Below are 21,351 nucleotides of genomic sequence, written 5' to 3'. Positions count from 1 at the left end.
GATTTCAGTGCTGGGTATCAACAAGTGTCAGACCGGATACAACCGGTGACTCATATGTAAGCATCCTATCTGGTCACCTGCATTCATTCATATCCATTGTGCATTCCGATGGACTTGGGCAATTCCAGCAGGACAATGTGACACCCCATAAGTCCAGAATTGCTACAGAGTGGCTCCACGAACACACTTCTTGAGTTTAAACACTTCCACTGGCCACCAAACTCCCCAGACATGAACATTGAGCATATCTGGGATGCCTTCCAAAATCCTGTTCAGAAGATATCTCCACCCCATCACACTCTTACAGATTTATGGACACCTCTGTATGTTTCATGGTGTCAGTTTCTTCCAGCACTATTTCAGACATTAGTTGAGTCCATACCATATTGTGTTGCAGCTCTTCTGCGTGCCCTACAGAATATTAGGCAGGTGTACCAGTTTCTTTGGCTCTTCAGTATACATGTACAAAAGGAATGGTACTGGACAGTGTCTCGAGTAGTTGACAAAACTGCAAGATGGAATGTGGGTTTTGCTGCAGTTTTAGAGAATTGTTAGTGGCAAAGATTGTCTGCTGTGTATTTGTTCCATTCTGCCCTGTACAGTGACACAAGAAACTTTTACACTGATTCAGTAATTTTTCATGCTGCTGTGTTTTTCTTTAAATTGGTGCCGACATCTTTTTTGTCCAACAGAGCCAAAGTAGTGTCTCTTGTTGCTTGCTGCATGAAGTGAGAGAATAATCTGTGTGTTGAAATTGCATTATGCCAAGCACAAAACGCTGAACTATCACGCCCACACTTCTGGAAATGTGTTATTTGAGGAGACGCTAACGCTGTCAGAAATACCAGGATTCCTTTATCTGTGACTAACACGGACAACAGCCTTTCATATAATGGTGTTCATTACCACATCAGCACCCTCTATTGCCTCTATGGCAGCCTCAGAAACTGCCCCTCACTTCTAAAATCCTGTTATGTCTGCCATTTGGACACCAAATTAGCAGTCAAGGGCTTTCACTTAGTGCACAGCCATTGAGATAGATCTATAGGTACAAGGAGTAGTACTTTGCCTTTTGTACTGGTTTTCAGTTTGCACTAGTTTATGCCCCTCGCTACTTTTAGTACCACAATTACAGAACAATGAAACTATTACAATGAGTCTTAGTCCAGAGAACACAGAACTTCAGTATTGATAGCGATTGTTTCCTTAGAAACAGAAAATATCTACAGAAATTTAGATTAATGTGAATTCGAAGTAAGCAGCTTAAAATTTTTGTTACTACAAGGTGTACAACTTCGCTTCTCCCGTTTTTTCCCCAACATTTGATCCTTTAATGAAACAAATTGGTTACACATGTATCATTCGAAGTATTTTCCATCGCTGGCCACTGTTTTGTCTCATTTTTCGGGCAGTGTATGAATCCTGCATCGAAAAATTTGTTCATCTTTTGAAGTGATCCATGAATCGATCCAATTTGTGACTTCATGAGATCTGAAGTGTTGGTCAGACAGGCCATGCGCCATTGATCTAAACAGGTGATAGTCAGAGGGAGCAATGTCTGGAGAATACGGCGGGTGGGGTAGGACTTCCCATTTTAACGTTTCCAAGTACATTTTGACCTCTTTTGCAACATGGGGTCGAGTGTTGTCGTGCCGCAGAATCACTTTACCGTGGCTCTCTGTATTACAGCCGTTTGTTTTTTAATGCTCTGCTCAAACGAATTATTTGCGTTCGATAACGAGCATCTGTGATTGTTTCATTTGGTTTCAACACCTAATAGTACAGGACGCCAAGCTGGTCCCCCAAATGCAGAGCATGATCGTGGAGTCGTGAAAATTCGGTTCGGCTCTCGAAGTGGAAGTATGGCCAGGATATCCCTATGATTATTTGCATTTAAGGTTATCGTAAGGAACCCATTTGTCGTCCCCAGTCACAATGCGATGCAGAAATCCCTTCCGTTCTTGCCTCTGAAGCAACTGCTCACAAACACACAAATGCCGTTAAACGTCTCGGTTTCAGCTCATACGAGACCCCAAGTTCCTTCTTTCTGAATCATGCCCATAGTCTTGAGACGTTTTGAAATGGCTTGCTGTGTCACTCCCACTAATCGTGCCAATTATTCTTGAGTTTGATGTGAGTCTTCACTCAGCAATGTCTCCAATTCTGCATCTTGGAAAACATTCTTTCTTCCACCACTTTGCCAGTCTATGACGCTAAAATCACCGTTCTTGAAGCGTTGAAATCATTCCCGACACGTTCTTTCACTAACAGCGTCCTTATCATACATACTAGAGGTTATGTTTACCGAGGTCCAAACTAACTGCCTGACGTCTGCGATTGTTTCTTTCGACCGCTACTTACCGTTGTCGCCACCTATCGGCAAACGGCGGAAGCAAAGTTTTACACCTTGTAATTTCGTACATTATACGAATTTTTAAAAAGCTAAATTATCAAATTTGTCAGGCATAGACGGAAATGAGTATCATTCGGAAGTTCTCGGGATGAAATAGTTCGAAGTATGTCACAGCATTATAGTTTGTTTCCAGGCGTTAAAAATTATGTTTTCCCATAGAAATCAAGCCGACAATATTTTTGTATACAGGTAGTGAATGAAATACAGACAAAAATCATTTTCGACGGAATAACAGCGAAGTATTACTAACTATAATCGCCAAGACCAAATACGTGAGATCTGAAACTGACGACAGGTTGGTTATAATCGTGCTTTCTCTATCTAAAAGGGCCCCCATGGAAAAACGAGTGGCCGTACGATAATGAAACTTCGTGGAAATATTTGTGAGGGCACACAGAAGAGAAATAACGAATACATCATTAAAAGAAAACTTAATTTCCACATTTGTTAATTATGTACCATGTTCACGTTCCAGGTTACAAACTTTGCTCAACGTGATGACTGTGTCCACGACAGCCGGAACCACACTAGAGATTGTTCTCCTGTCTGGAGCATTTCATTTCAGGTGGGATGTTGGCTATCTCGCTTGCTATGCTCATCTTCAACCTCCAATGTCTGTTAGTTTGCCATGCCTCAGCCATGACAGTTATTTCAACAATGTGTGGTGCGATTGGCTGTCAGCCTCTCCCAGGAGCATTTCCTAATTCGCCATTTAATTTGAACTCCCGAATCGGTCTTCAACCCCACTGCGGAAAGAGGATCTGTTCATATTCCCTTAATGCGTCGATATTCGCAAAGATGGTCACCGTAACACTAACACTACTAACAACGCAAATCTTGCAACGCAAAGTCAGAGCCTCGTTTCTATAATGTTGGGTTCCCATTTGGTAAATGCACTGGTCAAAAGAATTGTGAGAACATGAATTTGGGCGCCTGCCACACTCTACTAAGGAATAACTACGGACTGGGTACGTTACCAAATTACTACCTTTATCTTTCAAAAATTAAGTTCACAACAGATCATTACACCCTCGATTGTTTACGTAAAAAGAACTGAAATGTCCGACAGGTGACGAAAACAAAGTGGAAACATTCATTCACTGCTTAATTCTTAGTGCTTTTTGTTAGAGCTTCGATAATGTGAGCCCGACACCTACATGGCACGCTCGGTGCGAGTCTACTAGAGGTCACCATGTAGTATCGATCCCCATTCTTGAACAAGAGCTCAATAGAGCTCTTTGAGAGTTTGTGGTGGAACGGGACGACCACGAACTCTTCTGTCAAGCGTGTGCCACAGATGCACGATGGGGTGTAAGTTCTGGCTCACTGCCGGCCATTCCGTTACTTCAATGTCCAGGCTTCGCAAGACATTCCTGCTGATGCCCGCCACAGAGTTGCAAAGGTGTCCAGGGCTACCACCGTATGCAGCAGCCATCATGTGGTCCAACAGGATCTGTTCGATGCACTGCCATGCAGTAAGACGACCATCGACAACGACAAGATCCGTGTGGTTGGCAACACTGAAGCCGCCTCAGTACTGTACTCTAACATTATGAATCACCTCAAGGAAAACGATTTATTGACAAATAGCCAACACGATTTCAGAACATATCGTTCTTGTGTTCTAGCTCTTTATTCTCACAAACTAATGAGTGCTATCGACATGGGACGTCAAACTGATTTCATATTTTTTGATTTCCAGAAGGCTTTTGACACCTCTTCTCACAAACGACTTCAATTTAAATTGCGTGCCTATGGAATGTCGTCAAAGTTGTACGACTGGATTCGTAATTTTCTGTAAGGAAGTTCAAAATTCGTACTAATTGACGGAAAGTCGGAGAAAAACGAAATAATACATGGTGTTTCTCAAAGAAGTGTTATAGGCCCCTGTTGTTCCTTATCTATATAAAAGATTTATGAGACAATCTGAGCAGTATCTTCCGGTAAACCTTCCGGGATGTAAGGTCGTGGTCCATGAAACTCTTCAGCGCAGCTCTGGACGAAACGTTAAAAGCTGGACATCTTCAGAGGGGTGTTTCTCCTCCGGTGAGTCTTGCCGGTGAGTCGCCAAGACTCACCGGAGGAGAAACACCCCTCCGAAGATGTCCAGCGCAGCTCTGGACGAAACGTTAAAAGCTGAAGAGTTTCATGGACCACGACCTTACATCCCGGAAGGTTTACCAGAAGATATGTCATCCGGTCGTGAAAGCCTTCATACTATAATCTGAGCAGTCCTCAGATTGTTTGCAGATGATACTGTCATTTACAGTCACACAATGTCATCAGATAACCAAAACCAGTTGCAAAATGATTTGTGTAAGATATCTATATGGTACAAAGAATGGCAGTTGACTCAATCATGAAACGTGTAAAGCCATCCACATGAGCCGTAAAAAGAATCCGCTAAATTTCAGTTGTACGATTAATCGCAAAAATCTGAAGATCGTAAACTCAACTAAATATTTATGGAATACAGTTACGGATAACCTGAATTGGAACGATCACATAGATGATGTGAGGAAAACCAAAGACTACGATTTATTGCCAGAACACTTAGAAAATGTAACAGGTGTACTACGGAGACTTCTTACACTAAGCTTGTCCGCCCTCTTCTGGCACATTGCTGTGCGGCGTGGTATCTGCGTCAGATAGGATTGACGGAAAAAGTTCAAAGAGGACAGCCCCTTTTTTATTATGGAGAAATAAGGGAGAGTGTACCACAGATATGAACAAGAACTGAAATGACACTCATTAAAATAAAGGCGTTTTTCACTGCGGCAGGATCTTCCGATGGCATTTCAATCATCAGCTTTCTCCTCAGAGTGTACCATTTTTTGTTGGCGCCCACCAACGCAGGGAGAAATTATCACAACAAAATAAATCAGAGCTCGCACAGAAAGACATGAGTATTAATTTTTCTCTCGCGCTGTTCGAGAGTGGAAAGGTAGAGAAGTTCTTAAAAGTGGTTCGATGAACACACTGCCAGGCACTGAACTGTGATCTGCAGAGTAATCACGTAGCTCTAGAAGAACCTCGGAAATCTGTATTTCCTGGGCAACATTATGTAGGGACCGGTCACAACGGGTTTCCGCACACGAACACGGTCATGCGTCAGAAGCTATCAGTACTCGTCTGTGAAACACGTTTCGCTAGTGACGAAGTCGCCAGTTGACATAGAAACGGCAGAACTGGAAGCGAGCTGCAAATTGTGTCACGTGGGGTATTCTGACAGGGAGTCTGTGCCGTAAGGTCCATTCTCGTGACATTTTTGTTACACACTGATCGGACACAGCTGCTCCAATGGCCCTCCTGAGATAGTCTTGCAGTGCTCTGGCTGTATCCGTACAACGTTGCAACGCAGAGATGGTCAGACATCTGTCTTCACGTGCGGTTGTAACGCGTCGGCGGCCTTGTCCAACTCTCATTGTATACTGACCTGTCTCCCTGTAGCATGTCCACGACGTATGGATGACAAGGTGAGAGGCATTGTCATCAGCAGCAACGCTACCGATATTCCAACCTTTTTGGATCAAACAGACCGCCCTAGCAATCTGCACTCCAGTAAGACGTCGCAATGCATGTGCTTGGTTGAATACAACGTCCACAAGACAACTATCTGCGTACCTCACTAGAAAACACTGACACAGACAGGAACTCACCCCCTTCTGAGGGATAACCTGACACTGTAATAATATCAAACAGCCAGTAGATGACGAATAATTTTAATTTTTGCCTACAACAGCACAGGTACCGCCTGTATCAAAGTAAATTTAGCATAATTGATTTACTGAAGTATGGTTGCCTTCCACCTGAGACCAATTCGAGACAGTTATTAAGAAATCTGTAGTGTAACATGGAATTTATTCATACTGCACATTTCATTTTCTTTTTAACAATTCGATATGGCAGTTAAGTGAAAAATATAGTGGCGTTGTTTATTGTTACTACAAACTAAACTGATTGGGAATTGAAGTCAGTTAAAATGAGTGGGCAATTCGGTTGGAAGATCTCTCCGGAGAACTGCTGGACCGGTGGAGATAGTAACTTCAGTGACAGTATTCCGCATAATTTTAGTGTACAAATGCGAAGGATCACATAGGTTAAGATGATTCAGGTTGGTATTCTAATTATAAACCGATAAACCATGAACACAACTTTTCTGTATTCTGTTAAAATTGACTGCGAGGAAGAAAACGGAACCGCACATTTTGATGGAAGAGCATTTTCTTTCTTGCAGTTGCTCTCAGCAGAAAACCTGTACATTCTTGCTTAGGAAAAATTTAACTTATGTCTGTATCAATGTTTATTAGAATATCGTGTAAATATATGAAGTAAAATCGTCAACTTTTCGAGATTTTTGGTAACTATGTTACACTATAACTTGTCTTCGTACAGTACTGTAGAACTTAGAACTACTTAAACCTAACTAACCTAAGGACATCACACACATCCATGCCCGAGGCAGGATTCGAACCTGCGACCGTAGCAGTCGCGCGGTTCCGGACTGCGCGCCTAGAACCGCTAGACCACCGCGGCCGGCGGGCTACATTCCAATTTTCTGTACTGGTTCCGGAACTCTAGGAACCGAAGTGATGCAAAACTTTTTTTTATGTGTGTATCTAGCTAAGGAGAAAACCGTCAGTTGTCAATCTGTATGTGGCCGACCTGCTGGTATCATTACTATCGCAAATTATTCTAAATTGATCATAACATTTATCTAATGTGCCATTTAATGCAGGTTTGAAACCTCCGTGAGGACACCATCTGTTTAATTCTTATCTCAAGTCGTCGGCACCACAGCTTTGCATGACTGGAGAAGAAGGACCAATACACTTTTTTTACCGCCACAACAACTGGAGTCTAGGTGGTCAGCATATGAGGAAGGCACACAACTGTTCGGTTCGTGTAGGACAAGGGGAAAGGGCGAAATGTAAAACTCATTAATCTAAACTACGTCTAACAGCAAAACCAATTCCCCGCAGCAGGGAACAATGGTTTCTGGTGAAGTGATTGCACAGTGGAAAGGTATCGTGCAACTATAGCTATCACAAAATCTTAATAGGAATATTAAACATCCCATCGACAACAAGGTAATGAGAGACGGAACAACCGCTCTGACGTGTGAAAGCCAGGGAAGGGAATTGAAGGTCTCTTTGCCTTAAGCAATTTAGACAAACACTAAGCTAAACCTGGATGTCCAGGCAGGGAGTTGAATCGTCTTAATAGGTGCGCAAACTCGTTCGAAGTTGTCTTTAAATTTTGGCGCTTTGCAGACCGCCAACCTCTATGTAAGTCGTTGCCGCAACGGAAATGTCTGACTGCTGCAAATACTTCATGTAATTAACTACCAGTTTTCTGGAGCGGCATCTAACAACGAAGGACCCTGAGCTAAATATAAAGTATAAGGATCTGTGTACATTTTTCAGTTTAGTAACACAGTTGGTAACTGCTCGTATTTCGTAGATGGTCGTGAAATACCCATATCCAATGAATTTCATAGTCGAGAAATGTTAAGCCTGACAACTACGTTAATCATATCTAAGTCCCATAGTAAAAAACGTGAACCTAAAGCCTGAAGTTCAGTTGGTGGAAAAGGGGGTCTTCTCCCTTTTCGAGCAAAGAAATGTTCGTGTTTTCACACCCGCATACAAATGGCAGGATATATTGCCTCTGCGCTACGTAAAGTCAGACGCGACATGCGTAAATACGAAGAGCGCATAATTTTGATTTTTAACTAGAGCTTAACGTTCCGTTAACAGTCAAGTCATTGGGCATGAGATAATAGTTCTGTAAGGACGGGGATTCCCTGCAGCTTTGTTTAAGAAACCTTAACGACATTCGTCTGAAGGGAATGTCTTTTCTACCAGATACACTACTGGCCATTAAAATTGCTACACCAAGAAGAAATGCAGATGATAAACGGGTATTCATTGGTCACATATATTGTACTAGAAGTGACATGTGATTACATTTTCACGCAATTTGCGTGCACATATCCTGAGAAATCAGTGCCCAAAACAACCACCTCTGGTCCTAATAACGGCCTTGATACGCCTGGGCATTGAGTCAAACAGAGCTTGGATGACGTGTACAGGTACAGCTGCCCATGCAGCTTTAACACCATACCACAGTTCATCAAGAATAGTGACTTGTGTATTGTGACGAGCCAGTTGCTCTGCCACCACTGACCAGACGTTTTCAGTTGGTGAGAGATCTGGAGAATGTGCTGGCCAGAGCAGCAGTCGAACATTTTCTGTATCCAGAAAGGCCCGTACAGGACCTGCAACATGCGGTCGTGCATTATCCTGCTGAAATGTAGGGTTTCTAAGGGATCGAATGGAGGGTAGAGCCACGGGTTGTAACACATCTGAAATGTAACGAACAAGAGGTGACCGAGACGTGTAACCAATGGCACCCCATACCATCACGCCGGGTGATGCGCCAGTATGGCGATGACGAATACACGCTTCCAATGTGCGTTCACCGAGATGTCGCCAATCGTGGATGCGACCATCACGATGCTGTAAACAGAACCTGGATTCATCCGAAAAAAATGACGTTTTGCCATTCGTGCACCCAGGTTCGTCGTCGATTTTTGTTTTGTTTTGGTTTTAGGGCGCAAAACTGCTATGGTCATTAGCGCCCGGTCAGTGACTTAGGAAACAGTAAAAAACCGAAATTGAAAACCAGCAGCAATGGGAACGAAAGTCATAAAATTGGAGAAACAATGCAGAAGGAAGGCTTAAAAATTCACTACAGAAAGGGGTTGGTTGTCCCAAAAAAAGCTTCAAATGACTGACGTCATGTCATTGGCACTAATAAACTTGAGAACGCGGTCGGCTGAGCGCGTGTCATCTGCTAAAATCGACGATATATCAGGCGATAGCTATAGACGGGAGCGTAACGGTTTAAAATAGGGGCACTCAATTAAAAGGTGTCTTACCGTCCACAGCTGAGAGCAGTGGGGACAGAGTGGGGGAGGATCGCCGCTTAAAAGATGTCGATGGCTAAAAAGACAATGCCCTATCCGGAGTCCAGTTAAAATTACCTCCTCCTGACGACACGTTCGGGAGGAAGAGGTCCAAGCACAAGGAAGAGCTTTCACGTCCAAAATTTATTATGGGTAAGTGTCCACCAATGCGTGTGCCATAAATGAACAACACGTCGACATAAAACGCTCCGTAGATCGGCGAAGGGAATCGATTGAATAGCTGGCCGAGGAAGAGAGACTGCAGCCTTGGCTGCAATATCGGCCGCCTCATTTCCACAGATACCAACGTGTCCCGGGAGCCAGAGGAACGCCACGGAGACGCCCCCCAGGTGGAGCAAGCGCAGACAGTCCTGAATCCGGTGGACCAGAGGGTGCACAGGATAAAGAGCTTGGAGACTGAGGAGAGAGCTGAGAATCTGAGCAGATAACGTACTGTATCCGCTGATGGCGGCGGATGTAGTGGACAGCCTGGAGAACAGCGTAAAGCTCCGCAGTATAAACCGAACACTGGTCGGGAAGCCGAAAGTGATTTGGGGTGTCGCCAACAATATAGGCACCCTACACCTAACGACGTTTTCGAGCCGTCGGTGTAAATAAATGTGGCGTCCGTCATTTGTGCACATAGAGCGGCAAATGCCCGACGATAAATAAGTGAAGGGGTACCATCCTTGGGAAATCGACAAAGGTCACGGAGCAGGCAGATCCGGGGACGGAGCCAAGGCGGTGCTGTATCCCAAGTTGTCAAGAAGGTTTTAGGAAAGCGGAAGGAAAGAGAATGGAGCAGTTGACGGAAGCGGACTCCCGGTGGTGGTAGGGAGGAGGGGCGGCCTGCGTACCCTACATCAAAGGAGGCGTCGAAAAAAGGCTGGATTAGCAGGCATGGAAGACAGATGGCTAGCATAACGACTCAGGACAGCTCGCCGATTGGACAACGGAGGTTCAGCAGTCTCAGCATAAAGGCTTTCCACAGGGCTGGTGTAAAAAGCTCCAGACACTAAACGTAATCCACGGTGGTGGATAGAGTCGAGACGCCGAAGAATAGACGGCCGAGCAGAGGAGTAGACTATGCTTCCATAGTCCAATTTCGAGCGCACTAAGGCGCGATAGAGGCGGAGAAGGACCACTCGGTCCGCTCCCCAGGAGGTACCATTCAGGACTCTGAGGGTGTTAAGTGATAGCAGACAGCGAGCCGAAAGATAGGAAACGTGGGAGGACCAGCACAGTTTTCTGTCAAACATAAGACCCAAGAATTTAGCGACGTTTGAAAACGGAAGGTTAACAGGACCTAGACGTAAGGAGGGCGGAAGAAACTCCTTACGTCGCCAAAAATTAACACAAACGGTCTTACTGGGAGAAAAACGGAAGCCGGTTTCGATGCTCCAAGAGTGGAGGCGATCGAGACATCCTTGAAGACGTCGTTCAAGAAGGCTGGTCCGTTGAGAGCTGTAGTAGATCGCAAAATCGTCCACAAAGAGGGAGCCCGAGACATCAGGAAGGAGACAATCCATAATTGGATTGATGGCAATGGGAAACAGTACAACACTCAGCACGGAGCCCTGGGGTACCCCGTTTTCTTGGGAGAAAGTACGGGAGAGAGTAGTGTTCACCCGCACCCTAAATGTGCGCTCTGCCATAAATTCGCGAAGAAAAAGGGGCAGCCGACCTCGAAAGCCCCAAGAGAACAGTGTGCGGAGGATGCCTGTCCTCCATCAGGTATCGTATGCTCTCTCCAGATCAAAAAATATTGCTACTGTTTGGCGTTTCCGGAGAAAATTGTTCATGATATAAGTGGAGAGAGCAACAAGATGGTCAACTGCAGAACGATGCTTTCGGAATCCTCATTGGGCAGGTGTTAAAAGACTGCAGGATTCCAGCCACCACGCTAAACGGTAATTCACCATACGCTCCAAAACCTTACAGACAATACTCGTGAGAGAAATGGGGCGATAGCTAGAGGGGTGATGTTTGTCCTTTCCAGGTTTCGGAACAGGAACGACGATAGCTTCCCGCCATCGTCTGGGAAAAGTACTGTCGGTCCAAATTCGATTATAAAGGCGAAGGAGGTAACGCAGACTATGGGTTGATAAATGCAGCAACATTTGGACGTGGATACCATCCGGTCCTGGGGCGGAGGAGCGAGAAGAAGAGTGTGCATGTTTGAGTTCCCGCATGGAGAAAACGGTATTGTAGCTTTCGCGATTTTGAGAGGAGAAAGCAAGAAGTCGCACCTCCGCTGCACGTTTCTTCGGGAGAAACGCTGGCGGGTAATTTGAAGAGCTCGAAATCTCAGCAAAGTGCTGACCCAACGAGTTAGAAATTGCGACGGGGTCCACTAATGTGTCATGCGCGACAGTGAGCCCAGAGACCGGGGAGAAACTAGGCGCGCCTGAGAACCGTCGAAGCCGACTCCAAACTTCCGAGGAGGGAGTGAAGGTGTTAAATGAGCTAATAAAGAATTCCCAGCTTGCCTTCTTGCTATCGCGGATGACACGATGGCATCGCGCTCGGAACTGCTTATAGCGGATACAGTTGGCCAAAGTAGGATGGTGGCGGAAAACGCGGAGAGCACGTCGCCGCTCACGTACTGCATCACGGCATGCCTCGTTCCACCAAGGAACTGGGGGGCGCCGGGGCAATTCGGAGGTGCGTGGTATTTATTGTTCCGCAGCTGTAAGAATAACGTCGGTAATATGTGTGACCTCATCGTCGACGCTGGGAAAGTGACGGTCATCGAATGTCGCTAGAGACGAAAAGTGTCCAATCAGCTTGGGCAAACTTCCAGCGTCGCGGGCGCATGTAGGGCAGTTGAGGCTGCAGTCTAAGGACACATGGAAAGTGGTCACTCGAGTGTGACTCATCAAGGGCGAACCATTCGAAGCGCCGAGCTAGCGGAACAGTACCGACCGCAAGGTCCAAATGAGATAAATTTGTCGTGGAGGCAGACAAAAATGTAGGGACCCCAGTGTTGAGGCAAACTAGATCATCTTGGTGGAAGACGTCTAGCAATAGTGACCCACGTGGACAAGGATGTGGAGATCCCCAAAGCGGGTGGTGGGCATTGAAGTCCCCAACCAGCAAATATGGGGGTGGAAGCTGACCAAGAAGATGAAGGAGATCAGCTCGTGTCATTGGTGTGGACGATGGAACGTATACAGTACAAAGAGAGAACGTGTATCCGGAAAGGGAAAGATGGACGGCGACAGCTTGGAAGGAAGTGTTTAAATGGATTGGGTGATAATGGAGAGTTTCATGGAGAAGAATCATGAGTCCTCCATGTGCAGGAGTGCCTTCAACAGAGGGGAGATCATATAGGACGGACTGAAAATGAGGGAGAACAAAGCGATCACGGGGACGCAGCTTTGTTTCCTGAAGACAGAAGATGACTGGCGAGTAGGATCGTAAGAGGATCGACAATTCATCCCGATTGGCTCGAATACCGCGGATATTCCGGTGGATAATGGACATAGGGTGAACAGAAAATGGAGGAATGTGACCAAGGTCGCTGTCAACTCAACGACTGCCCAGGGCTTGCGACCGACAGCATGGAATAGCATTCAGCCGAAGGCAGAAGATCCTGACCCATAGGCTGGTCAGGAGCAGCTCCTGCCACCAGCGATCGGCCGGTTGATCGGCCGCCAGCAGTGCGCCTCGGCGACACAGAAGACGGCCGAGGGCGATTTCCGCCAGGTGGTGCTGTAGATGGGACACGCCTTGGCGGAGGAGAGGAACTGGGTTTCTTTGTAGCCTTCTTGGAAGTATGATGTTTAGATGAAGGAGGAACCGATGGTTGGGAAGTTGCAGTACGTAAAAACTCTTCACGAGTATGCTCTTTTTTCGAAGTCTTGGTGTCTGACTTTTGGGCTCGAGATTTAACAGAACCCGACGAAGGGTGAGCCAGAGAGTGGGCAGGCGAAAGTGGTGAGGTTGAACGGGCGATCTTTGTGCTGGCCGATCTGACGACCGTGGCACTAAAGGTGAGGTCGCAAGTCCACGTGGCTGCCTCCTTTGTTGGCCAAGGAGAAGCAAGGACAGTGCTGTATTTTCCTGTCTGAGGCACGGTGGGCTGTCGACTGGCGAATAATTTTCGAGCAGCAAAGGTAGACACCTTTGCCTTCACTAATTTCCTGGATGAGCTTTTCGTCCTTAAAAACGGGGCAATCTCTAGAGGAAGCAGCATGGTCACCCATACAGTTGATGCAGCGAGGAGATGGAGGTGGACAAGCACCCTCATGGGTATCCTTGCCACACGTAACACATTTGGCCGGATTGGAACAGGACTGGCTGGTGTGATTGAACCGCTGACCGATAGCAATGCGTAGGGTTTGGGACATAAGGGCGAACGGAAATTATCTCATAGCCTGCTTTGATTTTTGACGGGAGTTGAACTTTGTCAAATGTCAAGAAGACAGTGCGGGTTGGAATGATGTTCGAGTCAACCCTTTTCATAACCCGATGAACAGCTGTGATGCCCTGGTCAGACAGGTAGTGCTGAATTTCTTCGTCAGACAATCCATCGAGGGAGCGTGTATAAACGACTCCACGCGAGGAATTTAAGGTACGGTGCGGTTCCACCCGGACAGGGAAGGTGTGGAGCAGAGAAGTACGCAGCAATTTTTGAGCCTGGAGGGCACTGTGTGTTTCCAACAACAGGGTGCCATTCCGTAATCTGGAACAAGACTTTACAGGACCCGCAATTGCGTCGACACCTTTCTGAATAATGAAAGGGTTGACCGTGGAAAAGTCGTGACCTTCGTCAGACCGAGAAACAACAAGGAACTGTGGCAACGATGGAAGAACCGTCTGTGGCTGAGACTCAGTGAACTTACGTTTGTGAGCAGACATAGTGGAAGGTGAGGAAACCATTGCGGAAGAATCCCCCATGATTACCGGCGTCTCCGATGGCGCGCTCCTTCCTTGTGGGGGCCCTGACCGAGGGCACACCCGCCTTAGGTGATTGTTCACACCTCAGGTCACACCTCCCGACAAACGGACGGAGGGACCAATCGGCACTTTCGGAAGGTATCAGCTCGGGTAATCACCCCTCACTGGGCCTGGCCGTTACCAGGGGGTACGTACGTGTCCTACCTGTCTACCCGGGGCGGGGAATTACGCGTTACCCCGTCACCGGCTACGCATGGAAGTGCGTGGGTCGGCCTTCAGACACGCACAGGGAGGAAGAAAGAGACAGGGAAAGGAAAGAAGAGGGGTCTCAAACGCCGCAGCGGAGAAAAGGGCAAAGAGAAGAGGGCAGGAAAACAGAAGGACAGAGGAAGGACAGAGGAAGGACGAAGACTTGCAAGTGTAGAAAGCAAGGAATATGTAACAGTTTCGAGCGTCCGTCTCCGGACGTAGGCACAAACCATACTCCCAGAGGGGGACAAAGGGAAGGAAAGAGCCAGAGGTGAGGGGGGGGGGGGGGGGCGAAGATGGGGGACGGGGAAGGATGCGGAAAGGGAGGGTACGCAGCCCGGAAAGGAAGGAGGGCCACATTAGCTCGGGGTCCCGTGCTCGCTACGCACGTATCCACAAAAGAGTTGTGGACCCCTGGGGGGCTCCACAATGGTGTGGGCTGTATTTAGGTGGAATGGAACAGGTTCTCTTGTCCAACTGAACTTATCATTGACTGGAAATGGCTATGTTCTGTTACGTTGAGACTATTTTCAGGCATTCATAGACAAAGTTGCCAAACAAAGATGCATGTCATCGGCCCTAATTTGTTCGCAATCGGTTTGAAGTTCGTTCTGGACAGTTCGGTCGAATGATTGGGCCACCCAGATCGCCCAACATGAATTCCATCGAACATTTATTGGACATAATCGAAAGATGAGTTCGTGCACAACATCCAGCACCAGCAACACTTTCGCAATTATGGACAGCTGTAGAGGCAGCATGGCTCAATATTTCTGCAAGGGTCTTCCAACGACTTAAGAGTCCATGCCACCTACAGTTGTTACACTACGCCGGCCAAAAGGACGCCCGACAATTTTTGAAGATATCCCACAATTTTCGTCACCTCAATGCGTGTATATGTCAATTCCGTTTATTTCTCTTTTTGCAAGTTTTAGTCGAGCTACGGAGATCGACTGTCGCTACTGCTAAACAGTTCGTTTTCCATAGCAGAACTTCATGACTGGTGTTCAGTATTCTGGTTGAAATTGCTCGTAATTCGCTCTCGTACGGTAAAAATCGCAGCGAGCGTCCCACTGCAGGCGAAGTAGCCAGCGATCCGCCGCTCGTGTGAGGATCTCACTGACCCACCGACAAGATTATTACAACGGAACACAAACTCGGGCAGCCCAAGGCTGAGGAAGAATTATCGTCAGAGTCCTTTTCAGAGGATGCATTTCGGCAGTCGACTTAACAGATTTACGCAAATTATGAAAAGCCGAAATCCGATAAGCTAGAGGATGATTTGGAGTCTGCTGTTGTCGAGTGGGAGTTCACTGTGAATCTCTGACAACTAGCTCGATATTTTACATCTACACCTACATGGATACTCCACAAGTCACCGTGCGGTGCGTGGCGGAGGGTACTCTGCCCCACTACTAGCCATTTCCTGTCCTGTTACACTCGCAAAAAGAGCGAGGAGAAAAAGACACTATACGCCTCCGTATACGCCCTAATTTCTCGAATCCTATTTTCGTGAACGTATCCGCTAGGACAGTGTGGCGGCATGTGGCGTTAATAGCCAAGTATTCAAATTTTAAACGACTGTTTTCATGACTTGTCACGACCGCATCATATTCATTCACTGTATCTGCCTGGGTTGGTTGGTTGGTTTGGGGAAGGAGACCAGACAGCGTGGTCATCGGTCTCATCGGATTAGGGAAGGATGGGGAAGGAAGTCGGCCGTGCCCTTTCAGAGGAACCATCCCGGCATTTGCCTGGAGTGATTTAGGGAAATCACGGAAAACCTAAATCAGGATGGCCGGACGCGGGATTGAACCGTCGTCCTCCCGAATGCGAGTCCAGTGTCTAACCACTGCGCCACCTCGCTCGGTCCTATCTGCCTGGGACCCTCAATATTTAGTAAGTCTGTCGAAGTTGAAGACCCAGGCAACATATTGCACTGGCTCCTTTATCTCAGCCTTCCAGGCAGGAGACAATCTGGTTTCGAGATACAGAACGGGCAGCGCCGCAAGATGTCATTATCTAAGCACGAACTCTTAGAATATCCGCGATAACTTGGCTGGAGAAACCAGCGCAGCCAGGTTCTCAGAAGAACGCAGCTGTAGCAACTCACGAGAGAAACTATTGCTTAAATTTATTACGCGTATATGACTAACTTTTAATATGCTGGATTATGAAAAGTTTACTCCACCACACAGTAACCTCAGACGATATAAAACTTGCCACACCTGCAGACTGTTTCTGTGAATATTCCCAAATCTGACCTGAAATGGAAAATATTTTGTCTTGCCCTACTGAAGGGAACTAATTTTGAAACCAGGGAAACGCTGCTGTCCAATTTAAATTGCCAGAAGCTGCGAAGTAACAAATTATTAATGGCATGTTAAGTACTTACAAGACCAGCTGAATGAACAGCTGACTCTTGGAACTGCGAAGGAGAAGTGGTTTGAACATTTCAGGTTAATTATAGTTTACTGTCTTAGTGTAAAAAAATGGATGGTCTTATATTAAAAGATTGTGTGTTTCCCCATGTTTTTAAGCTGAAAGCTAGCTATTAATAAAATGTCAGACAGCATTTACGGTTGATTTTATCCATATTATTGTTTGTTTGGTTCTTAAGATTTATATGAGAGGGTTTTAAAATTATTTATTGTTTCGGATGGGCTTTGACGCCCGTAGACTTTCGTCTCTTCAGTAATGTTTCAATTCTAGGGCAATTATGTATATTATTCTAAGGTAACAGCAGTTTGCTGCTGTCATGCAATTGTTAAATAAAAATCCGTTGAAAATAACACGCCAGAGTGTGTTTGATTGGTAATTATTGCCTTCTCTATTGAGTTGAAATGTCCTTTAGGGTGTGTCCCACGTCTCAACCGGTGTTCGTTCTTTACTAGGCAATGTTTTACCCAGTGTCATTCTTCAGATCAAGAGTACCGCCGCTGAAACTTCCATTTCTAGACCAAACACTCAATTTTTTTCTAATAGTTTTCATTAGCATCAGTCACGTATTTTTGGATGAACTACTCCATTACTGTTGAAGTCACTACCCCACATACAATATTTTCGATACTCATCGTCACATAGAAAGATCTCACATGAGCAGAATCAGGAAAGGCCGTTGAACCAACGCTAAAAGATTCGTTAAAAAAATAGATCGTACGCACATCCACCTATACATTTCAGACTATAGAAACGAAGGCTGAGCAGCATGGTTGGAGTTAATTTTAAAAACGAGCTACATTGGAATTTTTATCGTAACAGCATAGATATTAGACTCGCGAATAAAATGCAGATTCATACAACGGAATATGGGACAGCTGAAAGATTACGACGGTGGTATTAGAGACGTATCAGATAGATATTCACTGGACGAGAATGTGGAGGGCAATCTGTCGTGTCCTCTTCAGAGAAACCTTTCCGGCTTTGCCTTAAATGATTTAGGAAAATTGTGGAAAACCTAAAATAGATAACTGGGCGGATACTAATTCCTCTACTCCTGAATGCAGGTCTATCACCTTCTCTACGCTGAGACAGTGGCAGACATTCTAGAGGGCTACTGGAAGCTCTAAGGGGATACAATATTGTTCATTCTATCAAGAGAGCTATATTTTGTTTTACCAGTCATTTAATATACCTAATGGTCTTTTAGGGAAGAGCAGCGTACATGCACTGAGCGAATATAAACTGTGTTAAAAATTGTAATCGTCAGGACGATTTAGATGGCCAAACAGAGGATTCAGACGGGCCGTATAATTTACGAAGTCATCTGAGTAGACTACAAAGATTGTTCCTTAATAAAATAACATCGTATTTAAACACCCCACTGGTTGCTGTGAAATCAGATTTAATACGTATCAGCTGGGATTAGTGTTGGGTATGTTAGACGTCAAAACAGTCTTTGTAAATGTAGATCAACACCACACTTTTTCCTCTTGGTTACTACATAAATACAACTTTTTGTGACATTTTCTTCTCAGTTGGGTTATGTGCATTGGAAAATCATCCCATAATTTTGCCCAAGCCTCTTACTGGTGGTACTCGTTGACGGACGTATGCGAATAGAGCACACAGGGAGCTGCGGACTAACAGCTGCTGTAAAATCACCACGAACAATTTTCCCTTCACCATGTTGGTTGTTTAATAAGATCAGCGACCACATATTTCATATGGCTCGTGCTTCGTTTTAGAATACATTTAAGAGCTCTCTTATTACCTAGAAACTGAACTCTATATTCACACATTGTGGCACGCATTTGCGAGCTGAGTTCGCGTACGGTTTAAATGCGGTAGCAATTTCATGCTACTACAGATTTTCTCGTTTCATGAAACTTAACCAATCACGTCTGATTACAAATTAGTGTGTCATATTTTGTACATTAAGGACGCAGGCCAGAAAATGGTCGAGGAAGGTTTGAAATTGTGTGAAGTTCTTTGGAAGTCGCGAAGGGCACTCATTACCAAACACTGGATGAATACAGTCTGGGCAATGTGCGCGCCGTGAGTTACGCTGCCTCCGCGGGTTCTATCTGTTATACTAAGTTATTGTGTTGAAACTTTTACGTAAGATTATATATCTTAATGAGTAGATGACAGCATTTTAAATTTTATATTTGGACAATAATTCTACGAAATATTGAAAACCAAATTTGTTGCCCTTGGAAGTCGTTAGGTAGGCAGCCTGCAACTGGTACAATGCGCCATGAACCGGGTTAGCCGTTTAGTAATATAGAGTACAAGCCACAGTCTAACATAACAGTCGCGACACTTCGCCTCGATTTTGTTGCCTACAGCGCCAGCAGCGCCCCAAGCGGCTGGTAGGTTGAACTGTGAGTTCGGCGCGATCGTGAAAGCGAATAGTGATGATTATTTTGATTTATACAATGGTTTATACCCTCGGGAGCGTTTATAGCGCAATAAATTGCAGCAACAACAGGAAGAAGACACCGTAGCTGTCTCTTTTTAGGTTTCCTAAGGATCCTGAGAGGTACATACCATCATGTTACTAAACTGTATCGTCAGGATTCACTTGCAAATTATATGTGTATAAATGATGAATGTATCGTTTTAGGAGCGGAAAATGGCTTGTTAATAGCAGACGAGAAGACCTTATGAAGAAAGACCCAGTTTACCTGTATAATAATATTAGGTTTTGTCCGCTACATTTCGAAGAAAACCAGTTCATGAATGCAGACAATAACAAACTCGTGTGGAATGCAGTACCCACACTCTTTGACAACCTAAATAAGCCACCTCAACTGACGATGAAGAGGAAACTGCCACAAAAATTCGACAGTCAATCTAAAGCTGTAAAACAGTCGTATGACACAGAAGCAGCCAGTTCAGCTCTCCATGTATCAGTGCCAGATTCGTGCGAATCGTCACCACAGACGTGCTTTGACGATAAAGTGGTTAGATTAAATGCAGCTGTTCATGTCTTACAAAAGCGTGTGAAGTGTCAGAATGTGCAGATCGAGCGAAACTATTACAGGACAAGGAAAGTGCCTACAGACAGACTATTTGAAAATTATTCAAATATTTGATTTTTCGTGAAATGTAATGTAATCAGCTCATTATAATGTTTTCAGCATATTTCTGCCACTATTTGGCAGTTGCTTTACCCACTTTGAATAATATAAAGATTAAGGTCGTACTTGTGGAAACAGGCAACAATGACACACAGTAGGCCTACAGAACGATAAACGCGCTGTCGATCGCTTTTGCATGTAGATTTACATGTCTGTGCTTCTTACATGTGAATCTGTGTGTTTATATTCTTTTGATATCAACGTGGTAAGCTGCAATTATGTCCAATGTCACAAGTGTTTCTTCACGAATGTGTTGTAGCTTACCACTCTATTCATGGTTTTTGTTCATACTTGCACTTATTTTAGAATCATTAATAGAAACATATATGCCTTCCGATACTAAACAAACTCTTGGAGGCAAGAAAATAACTAATAATTCGGAAATTACGTAGGAAATGGATCTAAACAAACATTATGCTTACAACGCGTCTGACGTTCACCTTACCTGCCGCTTGGAGCGCTAGTGTCGCTCCATCTGTCAAACGGCAACAACTTTTACAGCAGTGAGTGTCGCGACTGTTATGTTAGACTGTGGTACAAGCTTACACGACTCACGCACATCTAAATTGCTTGTTAGCGTGAATACGGCCTGAATAGAACGGAAATTAGCGCCGGGATTAACCCCCAGTAAAAACTGCAAGTGGGATGTACCTCAGCAGGTCAGCGATAAAAAGCGTCGTGAATCACTTAACATTGGCGACATCGCAGCCCACTCTTCACTTGAGTCTCTTGTCGCCTACAAGTGGACTATTGGCTCAGAAACGAGAGCGACTACACGAATTTGCAAGTATGACCGGATTCGCGGCACCCCCGTTACATACGCAGCCGTTTTGAAAGAAATTTCCGCCATTAGACTTTAAATTATTTTGTTTCACACAATCATGATTTCGCCTTTATTGCCTCTTCAATTGCAAGTGGAAATGTCACAAAATGCCTGAATGACAGAAGCAAGTTTTGTACCAATATAACGACTGATCGGTTAGTAGTGAATATTGTTTTGTTTATACAGGCTGGCTCGAAAGTCACTGGACAGTTGGTTAAAGAAAAAGTAACAGCAAGACGTAGTACAGTAGAAAGTTTTAACCCGTTAAGTTGCTATTACCAAGTGGTGATATTGCGCCTTGTCAAATTGGAGTGCAATCCAGTGAGAAACAAAACACAACCAAACTAGTGAATTGTTGAAAGCATGATCTGCGAGACGTGTTTACCGCTGTATAGTTTTCCGAATTATC

The 21,351-nt window shown here is 45.1% G+C and overlaps 1 protein-coding gene across 1 annotated transcript in view; it reads right to left on the bottom strand.

Moving 5' to 3' along the window:
- LOC124789802 (betaine--homocysteine S-methyltransferase 1-like) overlaps positions 1-21,351 on the bottom strand; it is a 60,525-nt gene that overhangs the window by 30,697 nt on the left and 8,477 nt on the right. The window lies entirely within an intron of this gene.

This window comes from Schistocerca piceifrons, chromosome 3 (genome assembly GCF_021461385.2).
Source record: "Schistocerca piceifrons isolate TAMUIC-IGC-003096 chromosome 3, iqSchPice1.1, whole genome shotgun sequence".
Lineage (NCBI taxonomy): Eukaryota > Metazoa > Arthropoda > Insecta > Orthoptera > Acrididae > Schistocerca > Schistocerca piceifrons.
Note: the sequence above shows the minus strand (reverse complement) of the source record. Positions and strands in the feature narration are given on the sequence as shown.